We start from the raw sequence: 5,038 nt of genomic DNA on the forward strand, positions 1-5,038 counted from the left end.
GGAGCTCTAAACCCGGTCCTGTTAGGAGCTCTAAACCCGGTCCTGTTGGAGCTCTAAATCAGGTCCTGTTGGAGCTCTAAACCCGGTCCTGTTGGAGCTCTAAACTGAGGCTCAGTTTGTAGTTCGTGTTTCTGTCTGCTCAAGGCTGCTGCCGTGTGCTGCCCCTCCCCCCTCTGCTCCAGCGAAAAGGCGGTAGTCACCACGGCAACCTGTGACTTTCCATCATGGCCGCCTCCATAAATCTCACAGAACTGTTGCTTTAAAAGATTTTAAAGTGTAAAAAAAAGGTTTTAATTTTTATTTTAATTTATCTGACTTTTCTTCTGTCTTGGAGTTAAATTTATTTGTTTTCGTTCCGTTTCTTTAATAAAATCTTCTCCAGGAGCCTGAGACGTCCCATCGATCCTTCAGCCGTTTTGTTTCCGACATTCTTTCCTCTGGACAACATCTGGACTTCAGTTCCATCTTCGGATCATTTTGACAGACACTTTAATTAAAATAAACTCCAAAGACTCTTCTAATTAAAACCAGACGTGTCTGTTGGCGTTTCTTGTTTAACGAGCAAAGGTCACATCTTGGACTCGCTCCAGGACGGAAACGCCGTTTAACTCTTCGACCAATCAGAGCCCAAGAACCTCATTAAACTGAAAATCAGGAAAGTTTCGTTTCCTCAACATAAATAAATATTTTCTGAAAGCTAAATGTCAGACGAAATGTTATTTATGTTCAGATTTCATTGATTGGAGTAAAAAGGTCAGTTTTTCTGCCTGATTACTGAACTTTAATTTACTTTATTTTTACAGTTCTTATGACCCGTTCTGGAAAACGAGTCAATATTGGAGTAATTATTTGTAATTTCTCCATTTTTAAAGCTTCAAAATGATCCGGAGTTTGATGATTTATCGCCCGGCAACAAAAATCCAGGTTTGAAAACTTTATTTTTAGTGTTTTATTAGTTTATTTAGCTCCATGTTGAAAAAGAAGAATCCCCAAGCTTCACAATGAGGCCAAATATTATACGAAGGGATTTCCCAGCAGTAGAGAAAAACTGTCAGTTTTAAAAATGATTATTTCTGAAGATAAACCTGTTAGAAAGCTTTGATTTAAAAGGCAGATAAAGAAGATTATTTGCAGTTTCAGTTTCTGGAATCGTTCGATGGCGTCTTTATGAACTCATTTTAATGCAAATTTAAATAAAAATCAGTATTTTTATGTTTTTCCTTACTGTGTCAGTTTATTTTATGCTACCATCATCTGTACTTTTATCACATTATTGTTTGGTAGGTTTTAGAAATGAGGCCATTTTGTTGAGTTTTGTGGTTAAATTGTTTTTTTTTTCCGCCTCTTTACATTTTTCAGATTTGTTCCTTTAAACTGATTTACAGCGGAGAAAATTTATGTTTTCAGTCACAACATTACAGTAAAATCCTGACTGAAACACAAAAAGCTGTTTGCAGTTGAAGCTCAGATTTTAGGAACAAACTGCAGGAGACAGAACTAAAACCCGACAGAATTAAACACGTTTTTAAACCTGATTCTTGAGACGAACATTAGATCCTGAAGCTGAAGGAGGAGAGCGGCAGACGCAGCAAACATTTGGGGTTAAAGAGTCGACGGTGATATAAGATAAGTCTAAACGTGGCGCCGTTCGCCTCTTCGTTGGGTCAGAAGTTAGGAAAACGAACTTTAACTCTGGTTTAAATCTCACAAACAAAAAGATGAAACCAGATCCTTCAGGCTTCGACCCGGAGCGGAAATAATCCTTCAGCTTCCTGGGAAAACACGGATCCCAAGGATTTAATGAAGGAGGAGATTTAAACACCTCCTAGTGGAGGTCAAAGTTCACCAACTCTGATTTAGGAGTTAAAGGGACAGTCTGGTAATTTCTGCAGAGATCAGCCGTGACGGCAGGAAGTTGATCTTCGACCTCTACGACACCTTCGGTCTGTTGCAGTTTTCTCAACCCGTCCCTCCATCAACGGACCATTCCATCGAAGGATCAGCTGATCTCACCTCCCGACGGACGGGTCCAATCAGAACCAAACGGTCTGTCTTCCCTCCGCACTTCGATGAAGCAACAAGGAAGATGTTCGGTTGATTCAACATCAGCTGATGGAGCAGCTCCACAGAAACTAGAAGCTTTAGAGATGCCCCCCCCCGAGCGTTGAGTTGGTTCAGTCCAGCTGAAGCTGCAGGTCAGACAGCGACATCACTCCAAGAAGACAGTCCATCAAACGTTGATTTGATCTCAGATCTCCTGAAGTCTCCATCAAACCAACCGACCAATCAGGAGGAGACATCTTCAAGTCTCCTCCTGATGGAGTCTTCATGGAGACTTCAGGAGGTCTCCATCGAACCAACCAGACCCGCTGGTCCAGTCTTCATTTTATTAAAATAATGAAAAACGACAAACGATCCGACGACCTTCCCTCAGTTCATCAACATGTCGCCGTTTTGTCTCAGATTAAAACAGGAAGTCCCACATTCAGAGCAGTTTCAGGCTTTTAAATCATTCTCCACACGTTGGAGCCCCAGAATCCATGAAGCTGTTTGATACGAGCCACACGTCGAGTCGTGGGCTCTGTGACTCGTCCTGATTCGGTGGCGCTCGGAGTTAATTGATCTGCCCTCTGCAGAGATCGACATGTGCATATTTACAGGTTTGGAATGCTGGACGAGTGTGAGAGAGCCAGGCTGCGTAATTCTTCACCTGTCCGCGCCGAGAAGCTGCTAATTCCTCTAATTCTGCACAAACTCATCACCGCAGTCTGACAAACACAAAGAGCTGCGAGTGTAATGAGTTCTTTAATGGAGGGTAATTAATTGGCTCGGCTTCCTCCTCGCGCTGCACAGAACCAGCGTTAGCGCACGAGAAATTATTTTAATTAACTTTTTCTATCACGGAGACGCAGATGGGGAGCAAAGTGAACACAAAGTGTCTGACGTCCTGCGACACAAATCACTGATAGGTTGTTAAGTGGACGGGTCTGTCCGAGTTAAATGTCTCACATTCATTCACATCACAGATTCATGTCCACACTCATGAAGGACGATCTGGATTTTCAGTCATCTTTCAAATAAATCTTTTTTGTAGATTTTATGCCAATTTAAAACAATTTAATGCAATAAATGAAGCTGGTCAGATTTCTCACCAATAACTGAAGACCAGTTCTTCAAACTAATCATTTCTGTGCAAAGCGTTTTCCCGCCAAATGCTTGAGGAAATGAAAAACACTTGACGTCAATCAGTTCAGGACTTTTTAAACCCTCCGTTTTATTTTGGAGGGGGGTTAATAAATTATTAGAGTCATATTTCTGCCCTGAACCTTTAAAACAGTCAGTTTTTCCTGTCAGGAAACGTTTGAATCACTGGAATTAATCGTATCTTCACTTCCTCAGCTGTTAGCTTAACGATGCTAACTGTTAGCATGATGTTTGACCTAATGAGTCGGGTCTGATGCCAACTATGAGCATCTAAAGGCTGAAAAGTAGCTGAATAAAAAGTAAAAAGCTGCATCCATGCATTTTGAACATCTGGGTAAATTCTTCCTGGTGACGGCTGCTGTCTCTAAATCTGAGATGTTAACATTTTAAATCTCTTAAAAAGTCTTTCCTTTAAACAAATATCCTCAGGAGTTGAAGCATGCAGAGCGTGTTTTAAGGCTCCTGCTGGCTGAGAGCAGAATCAATAATCGGAGGTGTTATCAGTTTATTAGCAGCGGCTCCTCTGATAAGCTGTAATGTAGCCGCAGCTAAATGGAGCGAACAAGCTGCTGTTGGTGTCTGTCGGCTGGACGTCGGATAGTATCTGCAAAACAAAGAGCGCCGGAGCGGCGCCGGAGCGGCGCCGGAGCGGCGGCGGAGTGGCGGCGGAGCTCCGGCAGCGCCGTGCGGAGGCTTTAATCAGAACTGGGTCTGATTCGCCCAACAGAACCAGCCAAATGCTCCAGTTTTAACCCGACTTCAGTGGATGCAGCTCAGAACCAGTCAGCCTGTTTGTTTTTGGATTAAACTCGTTTAGATGCTTTTATTTTGAAGCCTTGAGTGAATGCATATCGCCTGCCGCCTCAAAGTTGAACTAAAACCAGTCTACGATGGTGTCGGACTCTGTTACCACCACACAAACTGGGCTGAGATCAGTTCGCTGTTAACGAGCGGCAGATGTTCTCTTTTTTTAAACAGTCTGATGCCGTTAGGGGCGACACCTCTAACCGCTGCACCACCGAACGAACAGAAACAAACACAAATAATGTCCTTATTCACTGGGTTCGATGGGAAACGTTACTCAGCTGGAGATGAACACATCGACTGGTTTGAGGAGCTTTTAGCCAACAGGAAAGCAGCTACATGATCGCCCGCCTACCAGCAGAGCAACCAGTTGGGTTCAGGTTCAGTTCCTCGGTTTCACCCCTGAGAGGCCAAGACTCTCCGTCCTGAACTTGGGTCTACGCTGGACAAGCAGCTTTCAGTCTAAAAATGGCTCCTTTTTCAGCTCCGGATCTTCAGCTACTTTACATCAATAAGATGTAAAAACAGGAAAATCGGGTGTCTGTTTGTTGGATAACAGCAGGAAGGAAAAAAAAACGATTTAATCGTGTTTCCATAAAAAAAGAACGAGCTGCGGTTTGTCAGAGAACAGCTTCCTGTTTGGATCCTATAGGTTCTGAGGAGATTCCCACAGATCAAAGCAGGATTGTTGACGTGACAACGTGTCTCTGCTGTCACTGGGATGTCAGAATAAAAGCAGATCTTATAGGAGCAACTAAAAATAAAGCTTTTGGTGGCAGAGATGATATCCAGCGGAGTCGGGAGGAACTCCTCAGTATTCTGGCTGCAGCGGCGCTGCCAGCGTCTATCGATCAGACATTTAGCTGAATGTTCTCATCGAACAGCCGCGGCTGCAGACCAAAGGCACGTGGACAGACTGGGAAACAGGAAGACAGAGCAGAACGGAGGCAGAGCGCAGCTGGAAGTCGTGTTGTTTTAAACCAGCGAGGGCAGAAAACAGAAATCTGAGCAGGATTCCTTCCTTGGACCC

This window comes from Kryptolebias marmoratus, linkage group LG14 (assembly GCF_001649575.2).
Source record: "Kryptolebias marmoratus isolate JLee-2015 linkage group LG14, ASM164957v2, whole genome shotgun sequence".
Taxonomy (NCBI): Eukaryota; Metazoa; Chordata; class Actinopteri; order Cyprinodontiformes; family Rivulidae; genus Kryptolebias; species Kryptolebias marmoratus.